Below are 12,135 nucleotides of genomic sequence, written 5' to 3' on the forward strand. Positions count from 1 at the left end.
TTTTTTTTTTTTTTTTTTTTTTTCAAAGAGAACGATCTGTTCTTAACGCTACCTCGCTATCGCGGGAAATGGCGAATAGTATGAAAAAAAAAAATATATATTTATATATCAAACTAGCCAGACCCCTTGAAGATAAGGGTCCTTATGTAATTTTGAACAAGTTAGTGTGGCACTTACAGTTTACATTTAGGGAAAAGAACAGGGAAATATAGGAAAAAAGATTACTATAGAACCATCACGAAACTGAAAATATAATAGAATAAACACAAAGAATTCAACTCTTTTCGTCCATGGAATGATGATAATCTGCAACCTTTCTCCTTTTCCCCAGTGGCATAGTTTTCGCGTGCCCAAAACCCTCACACAGGATCAAACCTCTAATGAATATTTCAGACGGGCTACAAAGAAATGGTCGCGCGTTTAATCAACGTTTCGACGCAAAAGGCTGACGTAATACCTGCTGGGAGTCGAACCCATGAAGCGGTAAACTGGATTGATACCAACGCCGCCGTGCCACATAGGATATAGGGAATCACTCAGGATGTTTTCTTTCTGTAAATGTTATTGCTGAGCGCGAGAAAAGAAAACGGTTTTAGTGTACTATCATAACCATTAATTGGACTTATCACATTCGAATGAACAGAAATGGAGCCAAGGATACCCGAAGAAATGATCGAAAATTGAAATATAAACGAAGGAATAAAAAAAAAGATAGTCTTTCCAAGGCTGTGTGTGATAGTGTAGTGAAAACGATGTGGACAAAGATAATTCAAAAATGAAAACCAGCTAACGGTTTACCTGACGAAGTCCAGAGCTAGCGATTTTATTTCCAAGCCACACTGTTGTGGCAACTCAATTTCCGACCTTCTCTCAACCTCATTTCAAAACCTTGACCCTCTCGTCACCCTCATTTTAACCTCTGACCTTCCCGTAGCGTGATTGACCATAGTAACGCCACGACTCCAACCTATCAAAACTCCAAATCACTTCAGCCTATAGTTTAACACTTCACCCGCTATCCCCCAACTAGAATTTCCCTTACCCTAGCCACACCTTTATATGTGTGTGTGAAGACACTTATGATAGAGCTTTGACGCTATAGCATGGAAATATTCTGAACTCTGCAACAGGTTTAATATATATGTGAAACGAGTTCCCATGTCCCAATCGAAGACGCTCCTACCACAATGTCGCATGTAAGGGAATCCCTGGGATTCGTTGAGGGCGTCCCCCCAACTTGTGCCATGCAGTGCGTCGGGAAGGGCGTCCGAAATTTCTAAGAGACTTGTAGATTCAACAAGTGCTTCTTCAACGTCGGCTGTGAGCGGAATCTCGCTTCCCAGAATCACAAATTCCCTGGCCTCCAACTTGGTCCAGACGAGATATATTTATACCAGGGTATCTTGCTGTGTCGTCCAGAGTGTCATATGTACTCTGCAGAACATGTCAACCTTAACCAATATTGGTGCAGCATGTGACCTATTTTCATATATATATATTATATATATATATATATATATATATATATATATATATATACATACCGGTGGCCAGTGGCCACATCTAGGTACTAAGAAAAAAAGGAATAGTTTTTTTTTACGTAAAGATAGGACGCTCTCCCTCTCTCAAAATAGATTCAAAGCTCATCTAAAAATATACAAGGTCTAAAGTTATAGAGCGAGACTTTGAAACGAGAGAATGAAGCTTCGAACCAGTCCAATTCTCAAGTTGCCAACGTCCCCCAAAACACCTACGAGGCAACGTTGCCTGCTGGGTGCAGAGTGACCGAGACAGGAGGAGGAGGAGGAATTTCACAAGGAGTCGCCAACCCTCGAAAATTGATGTCAAAGTAATATCTATAGAGAGAGAAAGAGACGAACCATTACGAGGAAAAGGAGAGTATTCGGGAAAAGGAGCGAGAGGGGATCACCTCCCAAGGATAAAAGTGGCAAAAGGACTTTCATACAGGAGGGAATCAACAATTATCTGAATACCCACAGGAAAAGCTGCTCGAACGAGATATACTTATTCCAGAACCGAACCAATTCCTTAGATTCTTTTTCTTTCCACGACGCATATTTTTAGTTATTTCACCGAAATGGATGGGCTTCCCTATGAGGAGATTAGAGGTGAAATAGATTCCAAAGTGTATTGAGAGAGTCAATAGCTTATACGAACCTATCTTCAAAAGGAGATATGATCCAAGAGACTTCGAGAGAAGAAAATTGGGTTCTCAGTGTATTGACTTGGAACTGATCATGTCTCTGCCTCCCAACCAGGATATGTTGTCAATTTCGAAATGAGGGAATTTCTAGTTCGAGTTAAGAGGAGGATTGGAAAACAGGCGAATCAGACTGGCTTCTGTAGTATATAAAGGGTCATTAACATAGCAGTAGGAATATCTGTTGGAAGTTAATTGATGAAAGGGAAGTGGATAGGGTTGGATTACGATCTAGGGAAAAGTATATATATATACATATATATATATATATATATATATATATATATATATATATATATATATATATATATATATATATTGTATATGGGGCTGCGAAATAAATCTACAAATGAATTTAACTAGAGCTTCTAACTGATGCAAACAGATGGACTGGACTTTTGAGTAGTAAATAAATCTTATCGATTGAGCAAAATTTTACATATCGCCCGTAAACACAGAAAGGCAAGCTAGAGTACGAATTCTGTTGAACATGTAAAGGGTAAGCGATGTAAAAGACTTGGGAGTAGTAATCTCTGGAGATCTAAAACCAAGTAAACATCACTTCATGCACAGAAGCAGTGAATAGAGCAAACAAATTTCGAGTCCAGGGATATTATCCTCGCTCCTTACACTTCCCTGGTTCGTCATCTCGAATACTGTGCTGAATTTTGGTCAACCTAACTAAAAAGACGAAGAAAAATTGGAGACAATCCAGTGTCGAACTCTCAGGATGATTCCCAACCTGAAAAGCAAATCCAACGAGAGCCAATTAAAGGACTAATCTATTTAGCCTCGAGAAGGTAAAGAGGTTATCTAGCTTAAGTACTCCAAATTACCAAGGGCTTTGTTAATCTTGATCTCAAGCTACGAGGTTTAATTCGTCCGATTTCACTTTTAGTAATAGTCACAAACTCGAGGACCAAAGTATTACTTCGAGCGAGGCGAAATATTTTTCCATTAACAGAATTGTTAACATATGGCACGAGTTGATAGTTGATAGCAGTGCTATAGATATGTTAAAGAATAAAGTTCTTAAATATTTTTTCTTTCAAGTCCACGACTTGCATTATTCGCGCCTCCTTTTCACAGTGGTAGTTTGCGGGTTTTCTTCTAATGAATACCCCCTAACTTTAACCACACTAATCGGTGTGTTTGATATCTTCCACCTTCACAAACAGCCTTGAGAAGACCCTATGGTCTGTTGCAGTTTGAATTTCTTTATTCTTCGCTTTATTTTTCTCTCGTTTTCTTGCTTTGAAGACCCTATTACTCCGACCACTCAATATTTCGTCTTTCCTATCCAAGTTATCGTCTCCTGCCCGCATCTCTGTGCTCCATCTTTCTCCATCTCTGTATTCCCTTTATTCTTACCATCTATTCTTAAATGTAGTCTTTTCTCCCCCTCAAACTCCCTACTCCTCACGTATGATATATTGTAGCGAACATGATTTACCCCAAGACCATTCCAGTCGGTAGGCACTTTATTTCCTCATGACGAATGGCAACATTAGTAACCTTGACTGGCCAGAACAATATACATCATTCTAAAGAAAAAAAAACATATGGAAGCTTACCGTAAGTAGACGAGTGTGTGTGTGTGTGTGTGTGCGTGTGGCAACCTCCCAAGTCTTCCCCGATGCAGCTGAACCCCAGCTTAGTGGCGGCTCAACATCTGTGTGCTGGAGCCTGGACACCAGTTAGACAAATGTAGTTACATGAACTACTGCTGCAACTGCTGGCATCCCTAACGAAAACGTGCGACAAGAACAAAGGTAGGTGAAGCTCGAGGACGAGCAGGGAGCTCATTCAACGAGGCAAAGGAATGAGAATTAAAGAAACTGGAAATGTAATACTTCGACCAATAATATTTTTTGTAAAACTTCCTTTATTACGATCATGTAACTCCCCTTAGACAAGAGGAGGAGCGTCTCTAGGAAGACTGAGAAGCCCTTACAGTGAAGGTCCTTCATATATAAATTCTCGAGAAGAGCGACCTCTGGTAGGCATAGTAAACAAAGGGTCACCCTGGGCATCTTTTGTCCTTTGTTCCACAATTCGTTGGTCATACTGGCCTCCTGTGATGATGTTGATCGTGGGTAAACAATGACGTCCTTTGCCCTGTCCGTGGTCGACCAGGTAGTGGAATATTTCACGTCTCGCCTCAAGCTACAAAGACCAAGCTGCAGCCTAGCCATAACTGTTCTCTCGAGAGCTGAGGTCATGCCCGGAACATCATAGAAAGAAAAGGGGAAAAAATAACTAGTAAAGCTATGTATTTTTTCCCTATCTTCCTTAAGGGTCGTGTGAACGAAATACCCATACTGTGGCATATGCAATGACACGCAAAAACGAATTGCAGAGATGGCACAAATAAGAAAGATACAAGATGAATTAGACGACACCTGAAACGCCATAATGCAAGTATAAATCTGTTATTAGAGTGATTTGTGACTCTCGTTAAGGAAATAGATGGGAGGAGCCAGAGGAGAGGAGAGAGTGGGGTGGGAGATGGTTGGTTAGACGTCTCTAAATCACCGAACATTTTTAGCCCAATCAGAACGAAAAGGATTTATATATTGTTCCTGTACAAAACCTCAACAATGGATTCTCCGACACAGTAGATAATCAGATTCGCCTCCTGAAAAACATCAATAAATCTTTCAATGTTACAAACATCCCATATGAGGGAAAATAGAGGGAATCCCAGAGTGAAACAATATTAGAGATGTTCACATTCTTATAGACGAAAATCTGATCATAAAATTAGCCTAAATGGACAGAAAAGTGGAACTGAAGTTGATATCGATATACAAAGGGTAATCATAACTTATGAACCACAGGAAGACCCAAAACTAAGATCTGGCCTCTGTCGCTTAATCATGAACCATAGTATGATCCAAGACTATAAGATCTGGGTTCAGTCGCTTTATCATGAACCATAGGATGATCTAAGACTACAAGATCTAGGCTCAGTCACCGGTTGTGTTTACAGCAGTAATAACAATGGCGTCTCTAATGGCTGCCAAGATTAATGACTGTACCACGCCATACAAGAATCCCCTAATGGGATAAGCCTCTCTAAACCAAACAGGTTTCATTACTGGATGGTTAGGAGGGAGTAAGAAAGGAAAAGGGATGGAACGGGGAGAGTGAAGAAATGAATTATACAATTTTTTGGATACATTTTCCATGCCTTATCTATAGACTCTCCAGCATAAGAGACATGTGTGTGATGATAATGCTCGGTGGATTCGAAAATATATCTAGCGAGACTCCAAGCCTCCAACTGTGTATATTGACGAGTGGCTGGAGCTTCTATCACGTTCTTGAACCTCCCAGAGAACCAATTGTTTTCCACACATTTGTTATAGATTTAAATGTCAATGGTTCGTGTCTGCCATTCTACAAAAAAAAAAAAAAAACGAAAGACGACATTCCTTCACGAACAAAGATTGTCGTATATGTGTATATATATATATATATATATATATATATATATATATATATATATATATATATATATATATATATATATATATATATGCGTCTGACTAAGCATTTTCTACAAAGGACGAAATATAAGTAGTCATATTTCCCCTAAGAATTCATTCACCATAATACTTTCATTACATCAAATATGATTAATTCTCACGTGATAAGGGATGCACAGGAAAAATGTATCTCCGAATAAGCTTAAAGAGTCTTTGAAAAAAAAAAAAAATTTTTACCAGAGAAACCATTCTGAAGCTAATGAAGTTCCACTGAATTTTCTCGAGATTCATGTGAAAAGATTCACTAATGAAGACCAAACTTTGCTGAATAATTTTCAGCCTAATTGCACCCTGGAATCCCTGGTGTTATATATATATATATATATATATATATATATATATATATATATATATATATATATATATATATACATATATATATTTTTTTTTATTATATATATATATATATATATATATATATATATATATATATATATATATATATATATATATATATATATATATTTTTTTTTATTATATATATATATATATATATATATATATATATATATATATATATACATATATATATTTTTTTATTATATATATATATATATATATATATATATATATATATATATATATATATATATATATATATATAATCAAAGCCCAGAGTAGAAATTCTTTGAATCTCATGCACTGGACTATATATACACTATATATTATACATACAGTGTTACTGCCGTTTCAGTATAGTCCAATTTATCCCTAGAGACAAAAAAAAATATTCCTTTGAAATCATCTTCACATACTCCACTGCAAGTCGGGTCTATCTTTTTTTCATTTCCTGCCGAGCAGAAAATAATGAAAAAAAAATAACCAGAATTTGGGAACGGGTAATGACTCAATTCACATACAAAGACACCGGCATACACAGCAATAAACCAAATTCTTGGTTAGAATACTATCGCAAAGTGGATGGACGAGTTGTGGGAGAGTATGGCGTACGAGGGTACATAGAGTGGAATGGCAATGATGCTAAGGATGGATGGATGTACGTAGTGTCCTTCATGTCACCTGGCTATTTAATCTTTAGTTAGGATAGCGAAAGGGGAGGTACATGCAAGGGTATTAGAGAGGGGTAAGTGTATCAGGGTTTGGGCAGAGGAGCCTGGTGGGGGAGAGTCAATTGCAGTTTGTAGTTGACATGGCTCCGGTGGCAGACTCGATGAAAAAAAAAGATGCAGGAGTTGGTGTTAAGAGTTTTGGAAATGGGCGTGAAAAAGGAGGAAGTACTTGTGAACGAAAGTTAAGGTTACGAGGTTTAGGACAAGTGGAACAGATTGGTTGGAAGGAGAGTTTAGATGGGTAGAACCTGGAGGAAGTGGAGCGTTTCAGACACTTGGGAGTTAAGTGGACGTATTGGAAATAAAATTTTAGAGTACATGTGGTACGAGAAAGGTCGAGCCTAAGAGGGACGCCAGTGTACACAAGTATGGTAGCAAGTGGAGTATGACAGCTGAAAAGATTGTGCTGAAATGGTTAGTGTTTGAAGATAAGCGAGGAGACACCATGTTGATATACTCGCAGATAGTGTGGGAAGACTGGAGACAAAGATGGAATGTGAAAGGCTCAGAGTCACCGAGGACATGATCATTCAGTAGGATGTGGCGTGCATGGGATAGAGCGAACTGGAACGATGTGGTTTGCAGGGGTCGATCGACTTGCCCTTCGTGGGTTGAACCAGGTCATACGAGGATGTCAGGGGAAAAGGAGAGGTCTGCTGGGCTTGGTTTTGTTTCTGGTATCTGCGTATCATGCATGATAACCAGGTTTTGGATGTAGGTATATAGGACAGTCCATAGTCTGTTCCAGGAGATATTGATTTAATGCAGGAAAATGCGAACAAAAATAGTCTTGTTGTGGACAGATTAGATAAATCTGAGGTGGACGACCTAATTCGAAAATCATCAAGGCTTCGAATCAATACCGTAACTCGCTGACAAGTCTATCACTCCTTTCCCATAACATGATAAACTCCAAACTCTACAGGTATGCGTAATATTAGAATTCACAAGGTTTACACTACAAAATGTCAGATCTTATCGATTTACCTAAGTGACCCTTAGTTTTTTCATTTTCTATGAGACACGGTTCGTAGAGAACTAGTTTTTGTGGGTATCTAACATAATATTCTACAAGCAAGACCACATTCATTTCCCAGGCTAGACAGTTCCTCGCTTACCTTGAAATCAAAATATGATGGGTAAAGTGTCATCTTAGGGACACCACAAAAAAAACTTATGACAACGAAAAGCATGATTTGTCATTATTCCCCGATGAAAAGAGATACGATCATCTTGTAAAAAGTGCATTAAAACTACGTGAAACACTGATATCGATAAATAGATCCTATGGAAACCACCTTGACTTCGCGTAGTAGCAGAAATTTACCCCAATATTCAATACCAATCTCAAAATACACCATCTTCCCTGTCATACTGGTTCTATGCACATATGGGATGTAAACACTGCATACATTACACACACTTAGCAAATTCCCTGCAACCAAATGCAAATGATATAGAATTGAAGTTTCTTCGAGCTGTGGATCACGTAATAGGCTTACCCAAATTAAGTCGCTCGACAAAAATTGCATTAATAATCAAGAGGCGTTTACTTCTACGTGCTAACCAAATATTAGAGGAATTTGAAAACCACAGTGACAACCTCCTCCGGTTTTCTTTATCATGCATACAAGTTTTTGAATGTATACTGACACTGGGAATTACCTGCTATGAAAATACTTCATTTGACAGTTTGACTAATCAAAAGGACTAAACGTTATTCTAAAGCCATATTTGTATTCAAAATGAAAAATACTTCTTACAATGAGTTTTTAAAGGTTTGAGAAAATTACCAAAAACTTTCAAAATGAAAAAAATATCCAAACAATTCTATACTTTAAATAATCATGAAAAATATGCTCATTTACCGATACATAGTAGATACGATTCAAAGGTGCAGAAAATTTTAGAAATCAACTTCATTTAACAGCTTCAATGAATGCCAAAAAAGACGAACTTAACACATTTGCATTCGGCATGAAAAATGCTTCTTAACGAGTTTTTAAGGGAAATATTGAGAAAAATGCCAAAAATTGAAGTTAATAGTTACAGAGGCGTATCTAGGGGATGGTATGTTGGGCAGGTGCCCTGGACGCCACTTAAATGGGGGCGCCACTCAAGTTTGCTTTCTGACATATGCTTCCAGACTGATATTTTGAACGGTTTGATTTTACGAGATAAGAACTCCTACTTTTCAACTATAGTAATATTTTGCTATTATCAGTTCCATTACCACTTCCACGTTACAATTTTGATCAAACAACTCTAATTCTATGTAAGAATATGTATAAGTTTGGCCTAACAACAGTTTATAATGACTACATATTTTCATATACATCCACTATGTACATTTTTCATGCCAGGGGCGCATTTTCCGTGCTTGCCATTGGCGTAATTTCCCTTAGATACGCCCCTGGGTACAGTTCTGGTCAGTATTGCGCTAATCAGTAACAGAAAATATCATACCACAGAACAGAAAAGATGAAAGTGCAAAATAACCTAAACTGTCGGGGATGACAATCGTCCAAGTCTTGTTTCGGTTGCCAGAGTAACCAGAACAAATTACGAACCAAAAATAATGATATATAGAACACTCTTTTGACAATTCAGATTTTTAATTCATTGTATATATATATGTGATCACTAATCACCCAATTTTAGTGAACTGCAAAATGTTGGCTTCGCTACCCACCGAAACATTGAGGCTTCGCTACCCAACGAAACATCGAAGCTTCGCTACCCAACGAAACATCGAAGCTTCGCTACCCATCGAAACATCGAAGCTTCGCTACCCACTGAAACACGAGGCTTTCGACTCGCCATAACTTCTAGTAACCACATTTTCGTCTCTGAAATAAACGTTTACTCCCTGGCCGGTGCTGAACACTGCTCACAGTAGGATATGGCCTGTAAAGTGCTGAATAACCAAAAATTAGAAATTGACTTTCCTATAGGCAAGCGCATATTCAGAATTCGGTAATGAGAATATCAAAATTTTAGTCGTAAAGTCCAAGACAAAAGGCCTTAGCGCTTTCAAGTTCTTTATATGATAAACTCAGTCACCAACAAGTCAAAAACTTCCCTACATGATAAACTCAGTCACCAACAAGTCAAAAGTCAACTTAAAAATCATGCAGAATCAGGCATGCGAACGGTTGCCAGTTATGAGTAAAGATTGAAATAGTCGATAGTAAAATGAAATATTTAGTCTACGATACAAATTAGCATAGTTTCGCCCGCCGAGAAAATTTCATGGTGAACTGTCATTGTTATAGGGAGGTTCAAACCAGCACGATCGTTTCAATGCTCGCGAGTCACCGAAACACGTAAGCGTAAATACATACTTGCTCTCCTTCGTGGACATAAAAGTGTTGGAACAATAGTAAAAATATTAAATATTTAAGTTTAATGCATGGTGTTCGAATCCACACCTGCCTCTAAGAGCATTTACTTGAAACTCTTATGAATCGTCAACAACCATGGCAACACTTACTCGAATACATCTCGCCCTCCCCTAAACACAATATATCCTTGTCCTCTACGTGTTAAATCAAGAGCCTAACAAATGAAATAAAAGTCTCTACTTACCTGAATCATCTCGATGCGCTGGCGATCTGTACTGCTCAAGCAACTCTCTTAAAACATCTTGAATTCTCAAAGGTCCGTCCACTTTATTGGGGTGTAAGAAATGCAGGATATACTAAAGCTTCGATCGCGAACGTCTGATGGTCCGTGCCGAGGTAAGCACAATGGAGAAAAGGTCGTGAACTCGATGGTTCACTGCCAAAGTGAAGCCTTCCAAATTTTCGCGGGAGTTTTTTCTATGACGTCATTTCCCCTTGAATGCACTTCGAAAATGTAGAGTTACTGCGAAATATGACAGTAACTTCACTATACAGTAACGATCCTAGTGTCGATGTCATTATCCTGACAACGAAATTCTTTTCTAATTATTTCTATTTCAATAAGAAAGGGAATATGACGTCATCACTACATCATCAGCACATAACAATGTACGAGAGACTAATGTTTCTGTAATCATTAACCATGGATCAGACGCAATGGTGATTAATCAGATAATCACTGATGAAAAATGAGGATATTTAACCAGTCAGTTCATCAGATTGTAAACACTGGACGGAGATACAATCGACATAGAATTCTTATATTTGACTTACTGTCAACCCTTGACCATACTTAGCATGCACGCTCTAACGACTGAAACGCTCAATGATCTAACTACCACTAAAATGCGATGGAATATCTTAGTCTCAATGGCCAGATGTTTTTTTTTTTTTTATTTTTTTTTTTTATACTTTGTCGCTGTCTCCCGCGTTTGCGAGGTAGCGCAAGGAAACAGACGAAAGAAATGGCCCAACCCCCCCCATACACATGTACATACACACGTCCACACACGCAAATATACATCCTACACAGCTTTCCATGGTTTACCCCAGACGCTTCACATGCCTTGATTTACTCCACTGACAGCACGTCAACCCCTGTATACCACATCGCTCCAATTCACTCTATTCCTTGCCCTCCTTACACCCTGCTGCATGTTCAGGCCCCGATCACACAAAATCTTTTTCACTCCATCTTTCCACCTCCAATTTGGTCTCCCTCTTCTCCTCGTTCCCTCCACCTCCGACACATATATCCTCTTGGTCAATCTTTCCTCACTCATTCTCTCCATGTGCCCAAACCATTTCAAAACACCCTCTTCTGCTCTCTCAACCACGCTCTTTTTATTTCCACACATCTCTCTTACCCTTACGTTACTTACTCGATCAAACCAACTCACACCACACATCGTCCTCAAACATCTCATTTCCAGCACATCCATCCTCCTGCGCACAACTCTATCCATAGCCCACGCCTCGCAACCATACAACATTGTTGGAACCACTATTCCTTCAAACATACCCATTTTTGCTTTCCGAGATAATGTTCTCGACTTCCACACATTTTTCAAGGCTCCCAAAATTTTCGCCCCCTCCCCCACCCTATGATCCACTTCCGCTTCCATGGTTCCATCCGCTGACAGATCCACTCCCAGATATCTAAAACACTTCACTTCCTCCAGTTTTTCTCCATTCAAACTCACCTCCCAATTGACTTGACCCTCAACCCTACTGTACCTAATAACCTTGCTCTTATTCACATTTACTCTTAACTTTCTTCTTCCACACACTTTACCAAACTCAGTCACCAGCTTCTGCAGTTTCTCACATGAATCAGCCACCAGCGCTGTATCATCAGCGAACAACAACTGACTCACTTCCCAAGCTCT

The sequence above is a fragment of the Panulirus ornatus genome, chromosome 58, assembly GCF_036320965.1.
Source record: "Panulirus ornatus isolate Po-2019 chromosome 58, ASM3632096v1, whole genome shotgun sequence".
NCBI lineage: Eukaryota > Metazoa > Arthropoda > Malacostraca > Decapoda > Palinuridae > Panulirus > Panulirus ornatus.